This window comes from Dendrobates tinctorius, unplaced genomic scaffold (assembly GCF_039654945.1).
Source record: "Dendrobates tinctorius isolate UK_male_01 unplaced genomic scaffold, ASM3965494v1 ptg000128l, whole genome shotgun sequence".
Taxonomy (NCBI): domain Eukaryota; kingdom Metazoa; phylum Chordata; class Amphibia; order Anura; family Dendrobatidae; genus Dendrobates; species Dendrobates tinctorius.
In genome coordinates this window covers 18,897,900-18,920,320 of record NW_027361796.1, presented here as the reverse complement: position 1 = coordinate 18,920,320, position 22,421 = coordinate 18,897,900, and the positions used below count along the sequence as shown (strand labels likewise).

At 41.4% G+C, this 22,421-nt stretch overlaps 1 protein-coding gene across 7 annotated transcripts in view; it reads right to left on the bottom strand.

The window, feature by feature from the left end:
- Positions 1-17,193, bottom strand: part of SLC24A2 (solute carrier family 24 member 2) — a 469,645-nt gene extending 452,452 nt beyond the window's left edge. For 2 of the 7 annotated variants that reach the window (XM_073542704.1, XM_073542710.1), the window contains exon 1: positions 16,499-17,029. The gene's annotated coding sequence lies outside the window, so the exon portion shown is untranslated. Of the gene's footprint in view, positions 1-16,498; positions 17,043-17,115 lie in introns of those variants that run through there. The other 5 variants (XM_073542706.1, XM_073542707.1, XM_073542705.1 and 2 more) reach the window with 5 other exon arrangements.
- Between the last annotated feature and the right edge of the window lie 5,228 nt (positions 17,194-22,421).

Here is a 22,421-nt window from a genome sequence, read left to right as displayed (position 1 = left end):
TTTTGATGACCAGAAATATATGGATTATAATAGCTCTCATAGAGGGATTTATATTTTCTATTCCTAGGGACAGGAGTGCTAGCTGCGGAGTGAAAATGGTTTTGCTCTTGTAAATTTTGTTTATCAACTTGCCAGCTTGGGTCCAAATGTGTTTAATTTTGGGGCACTGCCAAAACATATGAAGCAAGCTCCCATGGCGGCCGCATCCTCTCCAGCAGAGAGGGGAGTTGTTCGGATCTATGTGTGACATTCGTGCAGGGGTGTAATACCATCTTGTAAGTGTCTAGAAGTATGTCTCCTGCAGAGACATGGAAACACTAGCCCCATATGAATAGTATATAGCATTTTCCCATTGTTCAGTGGTGTGTGAAGTATTCATTTCTTTATCCCATTTAACCATATATGGCAGCTTAGTTATTTCCGTATTGTTATTGAACCATTTATATATGTTCTGGTTACTCGAGAAGATTTTGTGTTTAATATTCCCTAGCAGGTTAATTGTTGCTTCAGTTATTAAAGTTATTACTGCTTAGGAAGTTCTGTATCTGGTCTTTCAGGAGTATAAATTGCATAAATGCGGATGCAGGGAGTTTAAAGTTCTTTTTCAAGTCACTAAAAGTGGTAAATTTATTCCCATTATGAATGTCTCTGATCCTTTTGATATTATGATCTGGCCAGAAGAGGTTAAGAGCGAGGTTTTGTATTTTTACCGCTAGGGATATTGGGCACTTTAAAAGAAATTTAGTTCTATTCATACCTTTTTTGCTTTTAGATAATTGTTTCCAAGCGTATATTGCTGCATCAAAAATGGTGATGATTTAGGGTGTTAAATTTTTTATTGAGCAGGAGTTTGAAGAGAAGTTCTTTCGGGGATCTATGATTATTTATCATGTATTCTAATTCCAGCCAGGCCGATGTATCGTCATCGCATAACCAATAAACACTTTGTTTTATGAGGCTTGTCAGGTAATATGCAGAAATGTTAGACAACCCCATTCCTCCAAAGGCCTTGTTTTTATATAGCAATGTGGTAGAGGATCTGGCTTTTTTTCTGAATTGATTGCCGTCTGAATACTAGTGAGGTATGAGGTCGATATTTTAAAGGGAAGAGTCCTAAAAATATATAGTATCTTCGGTAGGATGAAGGTTTTCGTCACCAAATTCCTTCCCCACCATGACAAGTCCCGATTTTCTAAAGAATGGAGATCTCTAGCTATAGTATCAGATAAAATCCTTAAATTGGTGGGCATCAGAACGTTAATGTTCTTAGTAATAGTAATTCCTAAGTATTCAATTTCATTGTCTGTCCAGCTTAACTCTGAGTTTTGGCTTATTTCGTGAATTTGGGATTTATCCATATGGAAATGCAAGATTTTTTATTTTTTTTCATTAATTTAAAAAAAAAGAGACTTCCGGGAAGGCCTTAACGGTACTTTGCAATACTTTGAGGTATTTTTGGGAATTTGTTAGTTAAAATCATATCATCAGCAAAAAGGCTGATCTTGAATTCATGGGGATGGGGTTTCAATTCCTTTTATTGCCGTATTCTGTCTTATAATTTGTGCCAGGGGTTCAATCGCTAGAATAAAGAGAAGTGGTGATAGGGGGCACCCCTGTCTAGTCCCATTAGATATCTGAAACAGATTAGAGGAATGGTTATTCAGGTAAATCTTAGCTTTTGGTTTTGTATATAAGGCCATAATTGTTGTTATGAAGTTTTCTGAGAAGCCATATTTCCTAAGCGAATGCCTTAGGTAATCCCAATTTATGCGGTCGAAGGCCTTCTCGGCATCTAGGGTCACTATAACGGTGGGGTTTTTTGAGGAATGGATTAGTTTAATGGAGTTGATTATTCTTCTAGTCCCATCCGTGGCCTGTCGGCCTTTAACAAATCCAATCTGGTCTTTGTCTATTAGGCTGGGAAGAAGATTTTTAATTCTGTCAGATAGGATTTTTGAATATATCTTCAGGTCAGAGTTGATGAGTGAAATGGGGCGGTAATTCGTTACTTTCGTTAAGTCAGCATTGGGTTTGGGGATTAGGATAATTGTAGATTCTAGCATTTCCTCTGGAAATGTACCAGATGTGGAGGCCTTGTTGAAGATTTTTGAAATGTGTGGGGATAGGATTTTGTTGAAGGATTTATAATAGTCGTTCCCAAAACCGTCGGGGCCTGGGGATTTAAATAGTTTTAATATTCTAATAGTGTCCTCGATCTCTTCCTGGGTAAAGGGCGATGTTAGTGTCTCTAGATTATCTTGCGTTAATTTAGGTAGGTTAATATTTGATAGGAAATTTTCTATGTCCACGTTTTTAGGTTGAGGAAGTGAAGTTTGGAGTTTCAAGTTGTATAGTTCGTGGTAAAATTCCGCGAATGTGTTTGCTATATCCTGTGGGTGGGATAGAGGGGTTCCTTTGGGTGATAAAATTTTATTAATTGTTATTCTTCCTTGCTTGTTTGATTCGGTTCATCATAAAACGTGTTGGCTTATTTAGTGATGAGTACTGTTTGAATTTTAGGTTTTTGATGACCGAATCGTAAGAGGAGAAAAGGATTGTTTTGAGTTCCTGTCTTAGTTTTAGTAATTCTATTTGGATTATTTCAGATGGGTGAGTGTTATGAATGAGTCACCGAGGAGGAAAAAACAAAAAGCAAGCTAAGTCCAGAAAACCGGAGAGGTTGGTAACTAGCGGATTGCAGACCCCTGATCCTATCCACAACAACTAGCAGTAGCCGTGGAGCGTGCCTACGGTGGTCCTAGACGCCTCGTCACGGCCGGAGAACTAAATAAGCCTAAAGAAAGGGAAAATCTAAACTGCCCCAGAGCAGACCCCAAAGCAATAGACAGCCCCCAACATGTATTGTCGGTGAAACAAGATGAAACCACAGACACAGATAGAAAGATAGGCTGAGTAAACGATGGGGCCCACACTAACTAGAAAGGATAGGAAAGAAAAGCTGCTGTCTGCAGTCACGCAAAAAACCCTGCCAAAAAGAATGTCCAACACGTCTGATAGAAAAAGGCCCTGAAGTCGCTAGACTTCAAAACACTATATCAGCACCAGGGCTGTGGAGTCGGTAAGCCACAGTTGCGACTCCGACTCCTGGATTTTATCAGGCTCCGACTCCGGCTCCGACTCCGACTCCTTCATAAATGGCCAATTCATAACAACAAATTTACTGTTGTAAAATATTAAACATCGTGCTTATTCAGTTTCTCACCATCATATAAGTAATCAGACCACTTAGAGCAAAAACTACATTTGTTAGAATACAATTAGAATATAGCAAATAACTTTTATAAACTTTTCTAAACTGTAAGTAAATATGCAATAAACACTTTTATGCAGTTAATAAGAAGAAATCTATAAATTTGTCCTCAGAAAAAGTATTGCCTCTGTCAGATCCTCCTTCATGGATGCCCTCAAATCTGATCTAATTATTTTGAGAGCAGAGAACAACCTCTCTACACTAACTTGTGTTGGTGGCAAAGCAGTAACCACTCGGGCAACATCTCTGACAATGTCAGGATACAGAGCAATCGCTTGTTGCACTGTTATTTTTGATGAACGGTCAAATTTCTCAATTTCTTTTAGTGCACATGAAAAATTCTGCTGAAATGTACTGGCTGTGTTCCTTGATGGGGATGACTCTTCTATGCGGGAACGCTTTGCACGGTCCTTGTGATCAAAATATTTTTCGAAATTAAATTCTTCATCAGTTGATGATGAGGGTGAAGATGTGGCAGGATGACCAAATTCTTCTTGTTCACCCTGACTGTTCTGCAACCCTTTCATCCTTACTGCTATTTCAAACAGAGCTTCTTTTCCTTTACTTAGCTGTTGATCATCTAGAAGAATCCGATGCATTGGGTCTACATAAACAGCTGCCAAAAGAATGTTATTTTGTAATAGTAGCTCCTCTCTCTGTTTCATTGATCTAGCAATGCCACTTGCAATTAACCCTCCTCTTTGGGACAGGGGAAACATCAGGTTCTTCCACTCCTTTAAGAAAATACCTGGAGTTAAGTCCTCTGCTTGTAATTTTTTAGTCACTGTAAATGGGTGCTCTAGCAATTTTTCCAGCTCAGTCACCTGATTCCACTGACTATCATTTAGCGTCAGATGAGGGTTAGCCATGTCTACAAGAAAGGTTTTCAGTTCAACCAAGCGCTGAATCATTAAGTAAGTACTGCCCCATCGTGTGGCTTGATCAATAATTGCCCCTTTTCCAGCACATCTCTTCAAAATTGAGTCAACTTTAGGGGTTCTGGCAACAGTAGCCAATTTTCTCACCTTGCCAATCAGTGCAGCAGCATGTCCTTCTTGCAGACTGTCTCTTATAGCCAGCTGTAGCGTATGCACAACACAGCGCATGTGATGAATGAAAGAACATATTGACACAGTTTCAACAAGATCATCTAAACTATCATGCTGCTGTTCATCTGAAGCAACTTCAGTTTGCTCCTCAGTTACAATACTGTGTTCCTCTATTTCAAACATTTCTGTGTCTGTGGACCCAGAATGTTCTTCTAGCTGCTGGTCACCATCATTACTCTCATTCATTAGCTTAATAGTACTTATCATATTTGAAGCATTGTCAGTTACGACAGAAAGAACGTGCTCTTTTTTAAGTTCATAGTCTTGCAGAACCTTTTCCACCAAGACCTGGAGAAACTCACTGGTGTGATGAGCTTTGGTGTCTTTTACTGCCAATGTCTTGGTAACTATTTCATTTTTGTCACAAACAAATCGGACATTGATGGCAAAATAGTTCACTCTGTGACGTGTGCAGGCATCCATTTTAAGAAACAGAAAGCGTCCCTTGAGAGTTTTTTTAAGTTCTTCCTTTTGTTTAAAAGCTTCTTCGATTACTAATTTTCTAATACTCTCTCTCTCCAGAGAAACACCAAGCTTGCGGGCCATTTCCCCATTCAGACACATAAAAGCTGGTCGTGAAAATAATGAAATAGGCACACTATCCTTTACAACAAGCTCTATGATCTGTTTTTTAAATGTATCTACTGTCATAGTCACAGTAACTTTGTCACTGACAAAATATCTTGCAACTGATGGCTGCAAAGTTCTCTGCTCCTTTGTTTGGCTGGAAGAGCTGGGCACTGGTTCATTGGTTTGGATGCAGTCTTTCTCATCCACTGCTTTCAGTACTTCTGGATGAAAGCGCTGTAAATGTCTCTTTAGATTAGAAGCTCTGGTAGGAGCATTTTTATCTTTGCCTGAATATGCACTCATCTTGGCTTCACAGCATTTGTTTTCGTCTGGATCATTTGTCATACACTGACAGACATAATGTTTTCTATCTTGAGTGATGGTGAAATGTTCAAATACAGCTGATTTAATGTGATGCTTCTTTGACATTCTCAGGTTTTTAATTCTGCATTCACAATCCAAATGACAATTGTTTTTCCTAAAAACAATTGTACAAAATTATTGCCAGGTCGTACAACTGATATAGTGGTCAGTAATACTGTTATTATTCCTCATGTACTCACAGTTAACTGATGCAAAGTTTGTTGAATTGATAATACTTCTTACAGTCTTCCTCTTCTGAGTAGCAGGCAGCTGTGAGATGCTTGGAAGACGCACACCTAGTATGATCTAGTCTAGAGGAGGAGCTTTACTACTAAGAATTTGCAACACATTTTCACTTTCAGTTTCATACATTGTAAGTAGGGGGTTGGGGCAGCATGAGGTTAACCAAGTATAAGATTAGATAAGGGCAGTGGAGAACAGTGACACACAAGAAGTAAGAAATGTCTCTATCTCCAGCAAAACTGCTTATCACTGTTGTTCATAGTTTGATAGAACATATATATTTGAGTAACATTTATAAAATTCATATGAAAGTTCAATTATGAAATATTAATACATTTTTTTTAACCCCTTCATGACCCAGCCTATTTTGACCTTAATGACCTGGCCATTTTTTGCAATTCTGACCAATGTCCCTTTATGAGGTAATAACTCAGGAACGCTTCAATGCATCCTAGCGATTCCGAGATTGTTTTTTCGTGACATATTGGGCTTCATGATAGTGGTATATTTAGGTCAATAATTTTTGCGTTTATTTGTGAAAAAAATGGAAATTTGGCAAAAATTTTGAAAATTTTGCAATTTTCAAATTTTGAATTTTTATTCTGTTAAACCAGAGAGTTATGTGACACAAAATAGTTAATAAATAACATTTCCCACATGTCTACTTTACATCAGCACAATTTTGGAAACAACATTTTTTTTCGTTAGGAAGTTATAAGGGTTAAAAGTTGACCAGCAATTTCTCATTTTTACAACAAAATTTACAAAACCATTTTTTTTAGGGACCACCTCACATTTGAAGTCACTTTGAGGGGTCTATATGGCAGAAAATACCCAAAAGTGTCACCATTCTAAAAACTGCACCCCTCAAGCTACTCAAAACTATATTCAAGAAGATTATTAACCCTTCAGGTGTTTCACAGGAACTAAAGCAACATGGAATGAAAAAATGGACATTTTAATTTTTCCAACCAAAATTTTATTTTAGCATCAGTTTTTTCATTTTCACATGGGTAACAGGATAAAATGTATCCTAAAATTTGTTGGGCAATTTCTCCTGAGTACACCGATACCTCATATGTGGTCATAAACCACTGTTTGGGCGCACGGCAGGGCTCAGAAGGCAAGGAGCGCCATTTTACTTTTTGAATGTAAAATATGCTTGAATGTTTAGCGGTTGCCATGTCTTGTTTTAAGAGTACCTGTGTGCCTAAACATTGGAGCTCCCCCACAAGTGAGCCCATTTTGGAAACTAGACCCTCCAAAGAACTTATCTAGATGCATAGTATGCACTTTGAACCCCCAGGTGCTTCACAAATTGATCTGTAAAAAAAAAAAGTACTTTTTTTTTTCACAAAAATTTTATTTGGCCTCAGTTTTTTCATTTTCACATGGGCAACAGGATAAAATGGATCCTAAAATTTGTTGGGCAATTTCTCCTGAGTACATCAATATCTCATATGTGGTCATAAACCACTGTTTGGGCGCACCGCAAGGCCCGGAAGGGAAGGAGCGCCATGTGACTTTTTGATTGGAAAATTAGCTCCAATCGTTAGCGGACACCATGTCGCATTTGGAGAGCCCCTGTGTGCCTAAACATTGGAGCTCCCCCACAAGTGACCCCATTTTGGAAACTAGACCCCCGAAGGAACTTATCTAGATGTGTGGTGAGCACTTTGAACCCCCAAGTGCTTCACAGAAGTTTATAACGCAGAGCAGTGAAAATAAAAAAATATTTTTTTTTCCTCAAAAATGATTTTTTAGCCCGATATTTTTTATTTTCCCAAGGGTAACAGGATAAATTGGACCCCAAAAGTTGTCCAGTTTGTCCTGAGTACACTGGTACCCCATATGTGGGGGAAAACCACTGTTTGAGCGCACGGCATGACTCAGAAGGGAAGGAGCGTCATTTGACTTTTTGAATGGAAAATTAGCTCCAATCGTTAGCGGACACCATGTTGTGTTTGCAGAGCCCCTGTGTGCGTAAACTTTGGAGCTCCCCCACAAATGACCCCATTTTGGAAACTAGACCCCCTTAGGAACTTATCTAGATGCATAGTGAGCACTTTGAACCCCCAGGTGCTACACAGAAGTTTATAACGCAGAGCCATTAAAATAAAAATATTTTTTTTCCCTCAAAAAATAAATTTTTAGCCTGCTATTTTTTATTTTCACAAAGGTAACAGGATAAATTGGACCCCAAAAGTTGTTGTCCAGCTTGTCCTGAGTACGCTGGTACCACATATGTGGGGGGGACCACTGTTTGGGCACACGTTGGGGCTCAGAAGGGAAGTAGTGACGTTTTGAAATGCCGACTTGATGGAATGGTCTGTGGGCGTCATGCTACATTTGCAGAGCCCCTGATGTACCTAAACAGTGGAAACCCCCCACAAGTGACCCCATTTTGGAAACTAGATCACCCAAGAAACTAATATAGATGTGTGGTGAGCACGTTGAACCCCCAAGTGCTTCACAGAAGTTTATAACGCAGAGCCGTGAAAATAAAAAAATATTTTTTTTTCCTCAAAAAATTATTTTTAGTCCACTATTTTTTATTTTCACAAGGGTAACAGGATAAATTGGACCCCAAACGTTGTTGTCCAGTGTGTCCTGAGTACGCTGGTACCCCATAAGTGGGGGGGGACCACTGTTTGGGCACACGTTGGGGCTCGGAAGGGAAGTAGTGACGCTTTGAAATGAAGACTTGATGGAATGGTCTGTGGGCGTCATGCTACATTTGCAGAGCCCCTGATGTACCTAAACAGTGGAAACCCCCCACAAGTGACCCCATTTTGGAAACTATATCACCTAAGGAACTAATCTAGATGTGAGGTCAGCACTTTGAACCCCCAAGTGCTTCACAGAAGTTTATAACGCAGAGCTGTGAAAATAAAAAAATATTTTTTTTTCCTCAAAAAGTGATTTTTAGCCCACTATTTTTTATTTTCACAAGGGTAACAGGATAAATTGGACCCCAAAAGTTGTTGTCCAGGTTGTCCTGAGTACGCTGGTACCCCATATATGGGGGGGGACCACTGTATGGGCACACGTTGGGGCTCGGAAGGGAAGTAGTGACGCTTTGAAATGCCGACTTGATGGAATGGTCTGTGGGCGTCATGTTACGTTTGCAGAGCCCCTGATGTACCTAAACAGTGGAAACCCCCCACAAGTGACCCCATTTTGGAAACTAGACCCCCCAAGGAACTTATCTAGATGTGTGGTGAGCACGTTGAACCCCCAAGTGCTTCACAGAAGTTTATAACGCAGAGCTGTGAAAATAAAAAAATATTTTTTTTTCCTCAAAAAGTGATTTTTAGCCCACTATTTTTTATTTTCACAAGGGTAACAGGATAAATTGGACCCCAAAAGTTGTTGTCCAGGTTGTCCTGAGTACGCTGACACCCCATATATGGGGGGGGACCACTGTTTGGGCACACGTTGGGGCTCGGAAGGGAAGTAGTGACGCTTTGAAATGCCGACTTGATGGAATGGTCTGTGGGCGTCATGTTACGTTTGCAGAGCCCCTGATGTACCTAAACAGTGGAAACCCCCCACAAGTGACCCCATTTTGGAAACTAGACCCCCCAAGGAACTTATCTAGATGTGTGGTGAGCACGTTGAACCCCCAAGTGCTTCACAGAAGTTTATAACGCAGAACCGTGAAAATAAAAAATCTTTTTTTTCCACAAAAATAATTATTTTAGCCCCCATTTTTTTATTTTCCCAAGGGTAACAGGAGAAATTAGACCCCTAAAGTTGTTGTGCAATTTTTCCTGAGTACCCTGATACCCCATAAGTGGGGGTACACCACTGTTTGGGCACACGTCGGGGCTCGAAATGGAGGGAGCACCGTTTGACTTTTTGAACGCAAAATTGGCTGGAATAAATGGTGGCTCCATGTCGCGTTTGGAGAGCCCCTGATGTGCCTAAACAGTGGAAACCCCTCAATTCTATCTCCAACCCTAACGCCAACACACCCCTAACCCTAATCCCAACCCTAATCATAACCCTAACCACAACCCTAATCCCAACACACCCCTAACGAAATCCCAACTCTAACCCTAACCACAAGCCTAACCGTAATCCCAACCCCAACCCTAATCCCAATTCCAACCCTAACCCTAAATTCAACCCTAACCCTAAATTCAACCCTAACCCTAAATTCAACCCTAACCCTAAATTCAACCCTAACCCTTAGTCCAACCCTAACCCTTAGTCCAACCCTAACCCTTAGTCCAACCCTAACCCCTAGTCCAACCCTAACCCCTAGTCCAACCCTAACCCCTAGTCCAACCCTAACCCCTAGTCCAACCCTAACCCCTAGTCCAACCCTAACCCTTAGTCCAACCCTAACCCTAACCCTAGCCCTAACCCTAGCCCTGGACCTAACCCTAATGGAAAAAAAAAAAAAAAAAAAAATTATTATTTGTCCCTACCTATGGGGGTGATAAAGGGGGCGGTGATTTACTTTTTATTTATTTTGATCACTATGAAAGTTTATCATAGTGATCAAAATAAATGAATGAATCTGCAGCGTTGCAGATTCGATTCGGCGCACTGCGCATGCGCCCGCCATCTTGCAAGATGGCGGCGCCCATGACGCTGGACGGAAGGACACCGGGACGGATAGCGGGAGATCGGAGGCACAAAGGAGGGTGAGGGGGTGATCGGAGGGCTGGGGGGGATGATCGGAGGGCTGGGGGGGTGGAGAGAAGGCGGGGGGGGCAGATCATGACGGCGGCTGCCGATCGGTGCCGTCAGAAGGTGGCGGCAGCCGATCGGTGCCGTCAGTCGGTGTGGGGGGGGGTCGGGTCTCGGTGTCCAGCCATGTCCGATGCTATTTCAGCATCGGCCATGGCTGGATTGTAATATTTCACCAATTTTCATTGGTGAAATATTACAATCGCTCTGATTGGCAGTTTCACTTTTAACAGCCAATCAGAGCGATCGTAGGCACGTGGGGGCTAAGCCACACCCCCAGGTGTTAACTCTGAAGGGTCCTTTGTGTGCGGGTCGGGTGACCTTTCAGTGACCCCGGTCACCCGACCCGCAGGGGGGCTATTTATAGCATGACGCCTACGTAGGCGTCATAGGTCGTTTGGGCACTGCTTTTCATGACGCCTACGTAGGCGTCATAGGTCGTGAAGGGGTTAAAGCTGGAGTCGGAGTCGGTACATTTCTACCGACTCCGACTCCAACCAAAACTAACTCCGACTCCGACTCCACGACTCCGACTCCGACTCCACAGACCTGAGATTCAGCACTCAGGTATATTCTGAAGACAGAGCAAAAGAGATCAACTGATCAGAGACAAAATGGGGATTCAGCCCAGTCCCAGCCAGGGCTGGCTGAACACAAAAACTAAGTAAACCAGACAAAAACTAATATGAACAATAGCAGAGAAAACTTAGCTTTAGGAAGGCAGGAACCAAACTGGAAACCAGAAGCCACAGTCAGGAAAAATCACCAGCAAGAAACTAGGGAGTCGGCTGCCTTAAATCCAATCAGAAACTCCTGATGTCCAATCGCAGTCCTCTTCCTAAGGTGGCCGGTCTCTGCCATTTAGATCAGCTTCATTACCTCCCTTCACCAACAGAGGGAGTCCAGATAGAGAACTCACTACTCCTCTGTCAGCACAGCCAGCTCCATAACCCTCACCAGAAGCCAGAGGCAAACCCAAAAATGAGCGCACAACAGGTGAGTGCAGGAGAGCTGTTCGTTTTCTTTATCTCTGATTTTAGTTTGGATGGCTTTAATTTTTGATCTATTTGCTTTTTTTTCGTTGGATGAAATTTGAATGATAACTCCCCTGATGACCGCTTTGTGGGCGCATTACAGGGTAAGTGGGTCAATGTTTTCGATATTATTTTCTTTTAAATAGTTTTCCAATGTGGACTTTATTTTGTCTCGGTGGATGGGGTTACGTAGCATATTTGGATTATATTTCCATACTGGGGCATTGTTTGTGGGAGGGCCTAGTAGAATGTTGGCACTAAGCGGTGAGTGGTCTGATATAGTCCTTTTTTCAATTGATAGTTTTTGAAATTTCGATAGGGTGAATACATCAGTTAATATCAGATCTATCCTAGAGGCCGTTTGGTGGTTATTTTAAATTTTTGTGGAAATTCAAAAATTGAAAAGTGGGGCATGCAATATTATTCGTCCCCTTTACTTCAGTGCAGCAAACTCACTCCAGAAGTTCATTGTGGATCTCTGAATGATCCAATGTTGTCCTAAATGACTAATGATGATAAATATAATCCTCCTGTGTGTAATCAAGTCTCCACATAAATGCACCTGCTCTGTGATAGTCTCAGGGTTCTGTTTGATGCACAGAGAGCATCATGAAGACCAAGGAACACAACAGGCAGGTCCGTGATACTGTTGTGGAGAAGTTTAAAGCCGGATTTAGATACAAAATGATTTCCAAAACTTTAAATATCCCAAGGAGCACTGTGCAAGTGATCATATTGAAATGGGAGGGGAATCATATCTACCAAGACCCGGCCGTCCCTCTAAACTTTCATCTCAAACAAGGAGAAGACTGGTCAGAGATGCAGCCAAGAGGCCCATGATCACTCTGGATGAACTGAAGAGATCTACAGCTGAGGTCGGACAGTCTGTCCATAGGAGAACAATCAGTCGTACACTGCACAAATCTTGCCTTTATGGAAGAGTGGCAAGAAGAAAGCCATTTCTCCAAGATATCCATAAAAAGTGTCGTTTAACGTTTGCAACAAGCAACCTGGGAGACACAACAAACATATGGAAGAAGGTGCTCTGGTCAGATGAAACCAAAATCGAACTTTTTGGCAACAATGCCAAACGATATGTTTGGCGTAAAGGCAACACAGCTCATCACCCTGAACACACCATCCCCACTGTCAAACATGGTGGTGGCAGCAACATGGATTGGGCCTGCTTTTCTTCAGCAGGGACAGGGAACATGGTTAAAATTGATGGGAAGATGGATGGATCCATATACAGGACCATTCTTGAAGAAAACCTGTTGGAGTCTGTAAAAGACCTGAGATTTGTCTATCAACAAGACAATGATCCCATACATAAAGCTAAATCTACAATGGAATGGATCACAAATAAATGTATCCAGGTGTTAGGACAGCTAAGTCAAAGTCCAGAAGTGAATCCAATCGAGAATCTGTGGAAAGAGCTGAAAACTGCTGTTCACAAACGATCTCCATCAAACCTCACTGAGCTCAAGCTATTTGTCAAGGAAGAATGGGCAAGAATTTCAGTCTCTCGATGTACAAAACTGATAGAGACATACCCCAAGTGACTTACAGCTGTAATCGCAGCAAAAGGTGGCGCAACAAAGTATTAAGTTAAAGGGGCCGAATAATATTGCACGCCCCACTTTTCAGTTTTTGAATTTCCACAAAAATTTTAAATAACCAATAAATTTCGTTCAACTTCACAATTGTGTCCCACTTGTTAATTCTTCACCAAAAATACACATTTGGTATCTTTATGTTTGAAGCATGTGGGAAAAAGTTGAAAAGTTCCAGGGGGCCAAATACTTTGCAAGGCACTGTATATCAGATTGATGGTGGTCTGACACCTGCGATCCCCAATTGAGCATGTTATTAGTGCCAGTTGCAGCAAATGAAAACACTGAATAGAGATGGACAGCACAGTTAAGTTTAATGTCTAGCTTCTTCATCAGGGACTGCGGATTAGCTCTTATTCCAATGAATAAAACAATGGTGTCCTTTTTGTATCCGCTATGTCACAAAACTATATCTCACACGAATTTCGCTTCTTTCTTCCTAGAATGGAACAAAAATGGAATTCAATACCCCAGGTGTGAATAATTTTAGCTTTACGCTTGCCTTGCTTTTGTTGAATATTTTTGCTCTGCACCTAATCTGAATTTATGGTAAGAAAAGTGATAAACTGATATATTGTATATTTAATCAGTTTTTCAATCCGTTACCAATTATCCTTAATATAAGAAGCCACAATATAGTATCTTAGTGCCAACATATGATGAATACCATTGACACCAGATGGGTTTCAATGACGTACAAAGGGATCCATTGGGGTTTTATCTTGGTTTCCAATTGTTTTGATTGAAAGAATAATGATACATACAGTATGCTAGACAGCAAATATGACAGACATGAAACGCAATGCAATAGAGGCTAAGAAAAGAACTTTTAAAGAAGACAACAGAAAAAGAATACCTAAAATACAATAGGATACATCATCAGCAGTTCTATGTAAAGTGGTTGTCTGGAATAGGGGGTGATAAGAAAAGCCCCCAATATCAGATCAGTGGGTGTCAGACACCTCTCATCCACTTGATCAGCTGTTACTAAGTTCCTCGGCCACCGAAAAGGACGGAAGCGAAACACCAAAGCTCCATACACTGTGTAGTGGTTGTTCTCGGAAATAATAAGTCAGCTCTCATTGAAATGAAACAGAACTGACCAGCAGTACCACAGAAGTAACAGTAATCACATCTTCATAATCTTGCTATATTTTCAAAAGTTATCATTATTAAAGAGTTTTCCCACTAAGTAAAAAATATATGATAGCTGGAAATCCAAATACTGGGATCCCTCTTATCCTAAGAACAGGAGATCCAAAGACCCCTGTGTAATTGCATGGGGGTGCGCATATGTGACCACTAGTGATGCGTGAACGTGCTCGGATAAAGTGTTATCCGAGCATGCTCGGGTGCTATCCGAGTGACTTCGGCGTTTTTGAAAAATATGTTCCCGTGCCTTGCGGCTGTTCGACAACTGCGACACATGCAGGGGTTGCCAAACAAACAGGGAATCCATACATGTATTGCAGCTGTCGAACAGCCGCAAGACAAACAGGTGCAGGGACTGAACATATTTTCCGAGCATGTCGAAGACACTCGGTTAGTACACGAGCGTACTCGGATAACAGCTTATCTGAGCACGTTTGCGCATCACTAGTGACCACTGCTCCATTCATTTTTCTAGAGTTGATAGAATGGTTACCTTCCTCATTCCAAAAGAAGCAAATAGAGCACTGATCACCACCATAAGCATTACCCCTCCATTCACACAGTAGACTTTGGGATTGCCATTCTCATGATCAGTGGAAGCCTCTAGCAATCATACCTATGCTGTGGATAGCTGACACGTGTATTTAATGGGAAAACCTCTTTAACTATTGCTTAGTAAATCTGAAAGACTATCTGAATGCTAGTTGGCCAGTTCTATGATAACATTTGAGATAATATAAATCTTATATAGTCATAATATTTGTGTACAATCATATTTTAAGATTCTATTTAATTATATTATTATTACAACAAATAGTCTGATCTATAGAAATGTAGTACCATGATATTTACATTACACACATCTCTGCACTTATGTACAATAAAATGTCAAAATATAGATACAGTAGCTATAAGTACTGCTTTCTGAATAACTAGAAAATGATCTCTTTTTACAGTGCGTAAGAGGTAGTATTAGGTTAATATGTATACATTCATTGGTGGATTTTTGACATTCAGTGCTGGAGCCGCTCTGATCTCACGTGGATTGCAGAGCACAGAATCAGTAAGCTACTTATTGACTGCAATCTGTTTAATCTTCATCTGTTTAACTTTTAGCTTGCACAAAGCTTCTCACCCATGAGGGTACATTTTCACTACATCTACAGACTCCTTTTCTTTCTCAGGCAGCAATAACAATACTGTAGACTAATTCTAATCAAAACGTGTTTCTTTTTTCATCAAAGAATCTGCTGACATATCATGAGAATACATTGTGATATATTCACGACGCATGAATCAAATCCACCAATGAAAACTTTGGTTTCAAGGGTAAAAATATTTTGAGGTAAGGGATTAAACGATTATTAATTCACTTCAGGTCATTCGTTCGTTGGACATCCAGGACAAGTAAATCTCCTGAGATTCAAAGTTCACATGTGAAAGCACAAAGGCACAGAAGAACATTTTATAAAATATACATACAAGCAGATGGCTGGTTAGATCACTTATACTAATGTTTACGACCCTTCCTACCAAGAATATTACAAAATCCTGCTTATATTCATATAAAAAAATGTAATAGAAGCAATTTTATGTTGAGAATAGACAGATTGATAATTGATTGACAACTGTAGAAAGATATATAAATAGATAATAGTTATTAGATAATACATATAGATGAGATAGATTATAGATTTCATAAATATGATATACATAAATATGAGATAATAAATAGATAAATATTAGATATGAGATAGATATGATACAGATACAGTATGAAATAGATATGAGATAGATAGATAATATATAGATAAATAGATATGAGATAGATAGACAGACAGATAGATAGATATGAGATAGATAAATAGATAGATACCGGTAGATAGATATGAGATAGATAGATAGATAGATAGATAGATAGATAGATAGATAGATAGATAGATAGATAGATAGATAATGTAAAGTGGTGCGGAATATGTCGGCGCTATAGAAATAAAATGTATTATTATTATTGATAAATAGATAAATAGGTAGATAGCTAGGAGATAGAAGATCGATAGATATGAGATAGATACATAGATATGATACAGATAGATATGATATAAACACAGATATGAGAGATAATATAAAGATATAAGTAGATATGATATAGATAAAATATAAATGCATAGATGACAAATAAATCAGAAAATGACATACTGATAATAACACAGACAGAGATCAGATAGGTACATACATAAATACATAGTTAGAAAACTAAATATTATTACAGTGTCCACAATGTGTTATTGTGCTGCTTTTGTAAGATACAGGAGAAAACAAAAGTTGGGTGACCGTGCTGACTCGGAGTTAGTGGGGTCCTACATACTACAGTAGCTCGTGGTTATCTATCCCAGTAAACAGCTCTTCACAACAGGCATACAATGGAAACATAACACTCACCAGTGACCCATGCCGGTCCTGTAAACTCAGGGCAGAGAGGTGTGCCAGGGCTGGATGCTGCTCATGGCTTCCTGCTGTAACCAGGAGTTGTCTGCCAGCTGCCTAGTATACATAGAGAAGAGAGCAGCCTCAGCATCAGCCACACTGGGAATGTGGAGACGCTGCCTCCCTCCCTTTGCCACACCCTCTCTATGTCCAGCTCCAAGCCTGATTATGGAGCAACAGCCATACACCTCCCTCCTGAGCCTCACGCTGCCAGTCCCTCTGTGACTCGTCTCTATGCGTATGGCCAAACTCTTCCTCCCAGGAGTTCTCTACCTAGTACAGAGGCAGAGCACCGCAGACAGCCTTGTCCGAGAGGCTCTACAAACAGTGTGCTGCTACATAGCTACCTATTCGGACGGAGTAATGGCTGTGTATATCAGGGAGGCATGTCACCTCACTGCACGTCCAGTCATGCACCTGGCTGTGAGCGCGTCCTTTCCTGTCAGAGGTTATCAGTCCCTCTGTCAGCATCAGCAGCAGAGCCTCCTTTTCCCGCCCATTTCCAGTGTGACGTCATTCCAGGGGACCGCGCTCACTTGTAGCTTGCAGTGAATCTGTCACACAGGAGTTACCTCAGGGTGCCGGTGCTGGGGGCTTTGCAGCCTCTCGTCTGTGAACAGCAGGTCACATTGCGCTGCTGCGCATGTTATCCCCGGCCTTTACATCTTGCGAACGCAATGATAATGGCGAGGTTGTCATAGCTACAATGGCGGCATGTTTGAACAGAATTCAGGAGCAATATTCCTGCTTGTGAACACCAGTCTCACAGAACTGTTCCTCCATTATTTGGTATAGCTGCCATATAATATCACACCAACTAATAATTGGGAGTAACCACTATCAAATTTAATCTCTAGATTAAACAGAATAGCGAACAGGACGCTTCACCTGAGGAGCCGTAATGGAGCTTTCATTTCCTAGTTATCGGAGGTTAGGAGCAAAAATGTCAGTTGTATGGTCAAGGATGACTACTAGGTTACGTAGGACAGGCATTACGAGAGTTAATCTGAAGTTTGACTAATGGTTACTCCCATCTATGAATATGGACATTTTAGTTTACAGCTCGTTACCTTGGAAACCCGACTACCACTGCTTGACCGAAGAACATGCGCAGTGCTTGCGAGCTCGTTTGTATTAAACTCTTCAAGACCGCAATACGTATATATACTGACCTGAGATATAAGAGAATATCATCCCCATAAAGGTGACAATCCAGCAGTTTTCGGCTGTCCACTATATCTGACAACTTGCCGTATCACAAATTATCGGTGTTGACACCGTCCATATCTGTTTAACCCCTTAGTTGCTGCTGTCAAAAGTGACTACATCAAATAAATGGTTAAAAGATTGTGGGGGCTTGCACTTTAATCTAATTGACACACCGAGATCATGATTGTGTGGTCCTGATGTTTGCCATAGCTGTTCATGGCCAAATAGCGGCCTTAGAGTCTCCCGGCTATAGCGGTCAGTTCAGAAGTTAGCGACATTTAGGTGGTAAACAAACACTTTTTCATTCCGGCTATACCACTTTGCATTAATTCCTGAAAATCACCTGAAGTGTTAATAAACTACCTTACAGCGGTTTTCAATATGTCAGGGGGTGCTGTTTTTAAAATGGTATCACGTTTGGGGTTTTCCAATATATAGCACCCCTAAAGTCACTTCAAACCTGGATAGGTCCCTCAAAAAAATAAATTTTGTAAATTTCCTTGAAAAAATGAAAAATTGCTGCTACATTTTTAAACCTCCTAAAAGGCTAACAAAATAAATTACAGTTTAAAAAATTGTGCTGATGTAAAGCCGACATGTGGGAAATGTGGTTTATTCATGTTTTTCTGTGGTATGACTATCTGGATTAAAGGGATAGTCATTCAGAGTTTGAAAACTGCAATTTTTTTTACATTTTTGTCAAGTTTCTGATACTTTTATAAATAAACACAAAACATATCAATCTAAATTTACTATTATCATAAATTATAATGTGCCGTGAAAAAACAGTATCAAAATCACTGGGATTTGATGAAGCATTCCAGAGTTATGACCACATAAAGTGATACTGGTCAGAATTTAAAAAATTGGCCCGGTCACGAAGGGGTTAAAGGGAATCTGTCACCCCTTTTCTGAGATATCATATAATGATATCATTCAATTGTGTGTCACATAAGGATTCTCTTGGTACTTTTACTTCCCCCTGACCACGCACCTTTCAGGCATAAATACCTTGTTTATATCGGTTCAGATGTATGTAAACTGCCGCTGTCCGGTCCGCTGGGCGGGGCTTATTCACCTGCTCCCCCCTCCCTGTCTTGCTCTACGCATTTCTTCTTGTTGTAGATAAATCCCCGATCTGACATGCAAGCAAAATAAGTTTTATTATACTCAACCGGGGGGGCGGTCTGGTCCAATGGGTGACGCTGGTCCTGGTCCGGCACCTCCCATCTTCTTGCAACGCCACCCTCCTGTTGCTTCATCGCTCCCGGCATTGCACTCATGTGCAGGCATACTTATCTGCCCTGTTGAGGGCAGAGGCAGATTCCTACAGTGCGCAGGCGCTGGGCCTCTCTGACCTTTCGCGGTGCCTGCGCACTGCAGTACTTTGCTCTGCCCTCAACAGGGCAGATAAGTATGCCTGCAATATAGAATGCTGTAGATAAGCCCTGAAAGGCAGTGGCTGCATCTTATAGGTGCCACAACAGGTGACAGGTTCGCTTCAAAGAAGTTGTCCACTACTTGGACGACTTCTTCACATACCCCTTGCTTGGTCCTGATAAGATAAGCCTATACTCTCCTCCCATGTTGGCGCCGTTCCCGCAGTGTCGGCACTCGCGGTCCTGGGGCCCCTGTGTGGTTTTTTTGTGACACATGAACCCAGCGCCCAAGAAGAGCTGACATCATTTTCCCCGCCTTCTATTGAATTGACCATGAAGAGGAAGTCAGCGATCAGCCCCAGCCTGGACTTCCTCTTCATTTGTATCATACAGTATATCAATGTTAGGCTGCGGCCACACTATCAGTGTTTGTTCAGTATTTTTTCTCCGCATTCGTAAACCAAAACCAGGTGAGGAACAATCAGAGGACAAGGTATAATAGAGACAAGTGCACCAATTCTGCATGTTTGACCCACTCCGGGTTTTGGCTTACAAATACTGATGTGAAATGCGGACTACATACTGATAGTGTGGCTGTAGCCTTAGAATAAAAACGGGCAAACATATCACTGGTGCAATCTGTGCCGCTGCAAAGGGGCCCAACAAGTAAGGGAGCCATTTACACATCAGAAGTAGGTGGAATTGTGCATTATCATGAACTATTGGGATGAAAAGGGCCCATATATTGCTCTTACACAGCGGCCCTCTTCTGTCTGTGTCCATCAGTGAATAAAAATGTCCCTTTCTTCACAAATGACATATTTGTTAAACATTTCTGACACCTGCTGGCCATTTTTTATACCCTATCCTAGCACATTCACGTGAAAAACACAAAGTTTTATCTGCTATTCTTAAAGGGAATCTGTCACCCCATTTTTCAACTATCAGCTGCCAGCACCGCCATCTGGAGGCTTATCAACAGCATACGGAAACCATATTTATGTTGCCAACATCACAATCCCTCCCTATGCAACTATTTAAAGGCGACTCCCATCTTCTAGCGGTGAGAGACTCTTCTTTGCTTCCCGTCGCGGCTCTGGTGCAGGCGTACTTTATCTGCCCTGTTGAGGGCAGAGCAGAGTACTGCAATGCGCAGGCGCCGGACCTCTCTGACCTGGTCTGGCGCCTGGGCACTGCAGTACTCTGCCCTCAACAGAGCAGTGCGCCTGCGCCGGAGCCGCGACGGGAAGCAAAGAAGAGGACGTCATCGCTACAAGATGGGAGGCGCCAGACCCGGACTGCGACACCCTCCGGACCCGAACCGGACCCGGACCACCCCTGGGTGATTATAAAATAACTTGTTTTTCTTCTCTTTCAGGTTACATCAGGGGCTTAACTACAGCATTACAGAATGCTGTAGATAAGCCCCTGATGGTGGTGCCGGCAGCTGATAGTCCAAAAAATAGGTGATAGATTCCCTTTAAATAGTTGCATAGCGAGGGATTGTGATGTTGGCAACATAAATATGGTTTCCTGTACTGTATGTGGTTAATACAGTTATACCAGAAACCACCCTATCATACTCTTCCCTTTGCAGTTACATTCAGTGACTCTATAAAAAAAAAAAAGAACAATCTAGATTAACCCTTTAACAGCTGATATACTGTTTTACAGCAGTCATTAAAGTGAATCAGTCAGCTGATAAACGCTGTCAAATCTACAGGCAGGATGCATCAGACACTGGCTGTATGGACTCTGCTAGTTATGTTTAACTCTGAAACACTGTGACATTTTAAAGAAAAATATATTTTAACCTCTTCACGACCTTTGGCACAGGGCTGGTGTCAGAACACGGCGTACCCGGGCAACGGCGCACCCAGACAATTGCCGGGGCCCTGAGCAGGCAGGGTGTCCACTCGCCTTCAGGGACACAAGCACGTTATGGGGGACCGGTGCTTGTGTCAGTGCCAGCACCCGCATGTGGCCTCACCCCGCACGTTTGCTCAGGGCCCCGGCACTTACAATACCTACCTCTCCGTGTTCCATCGCTTCTGCATTTTCTGACTGTGACGATTCAGGTCAGATGATGCGATGACGTGACCAGTCTGCACCCTCTTCCTGAACACTCACAGTACAGAGAGCCAGAAGACGCCAATGCTGAGGAGTCCGGAGCAGAGCAGCGGCCAGCGAGGAGAGGCATTTCATTTTTTTATTATGTTTGGAGCAATATATGGGGACCATCATATGAGGAACACCATATATGGAGCATTATATGGGGCCCATGATACACTAGAGTATCATGTATGAGGCCCATCATACACTGGAGCATCATACATGGGACCCATTATACAGTATATGGAACATTATATACAAGGCCCATTATATATGGAGCATTATATGGGGTCCATTGTACACTGGAGCATCATATATGGGGGGCTCATTGTATATGGAGCATTATATAGGGCCCATCATACACTGGAGCATCATATATGGAACCCATTATATACTGGAGCATCATATAGGGCCCATTATATGATCATTATATATGGAGCATCATATGGGGCCCATTATATATGGAGCATTTTATGGGGCCCATTCTGTTTGGAGCAATATATGGGGCCCATCATACATTGGAGCATTATATGGGGCTCATTCTGTATGGAGCATTATATCAGGACCAATATCTATGGAGCATTATATGGGGCCCATCATATACTGTATGCAGCCTTATATGGGGCTGATTATGTATGGAGCAATATAAGGAGATCATTAAACTGTTTAGAGCATTAAATGGGGCTCATTATTCTGTATAGAGCAATAAATGGTGCTAATTATACTGTATGGCGCAATATACAGTAAGTGGCTCATTATACTGTATGGAGCACTATGTGGTGCCCTTAAAGGTAAGGTGCCACCAGTTTTCTTGTAGCTTGTTTTTTTGTCAAATTAAGCTTAAAATAGTAATTAAAATGTATTAATGCAATGTTTGCAAACATTTCTATATAAAAAATATATCTTTTTTTTTACAAATATATAATTACCACTGGGGAGCATTTTGCGTTTTAGACCTCAAGCAGCTATAGTAAGACTTACCAGCTTTACTGTTAGCTGGAAAATTGAGGCAGTAACTGCTAACATCGCCATTTCCCTTTATGGTGTTCTAGTACCCCTGGGGCAGAATGAAGAGTAGCATCACAGGGCAGCGCCATTTTGTGGGTGACTGCCCTGTGATCTGCTATCACCAGCAGTTACTGCATCGGAAGCACAGCTTGTTTCCAGAAGAGCAGAAG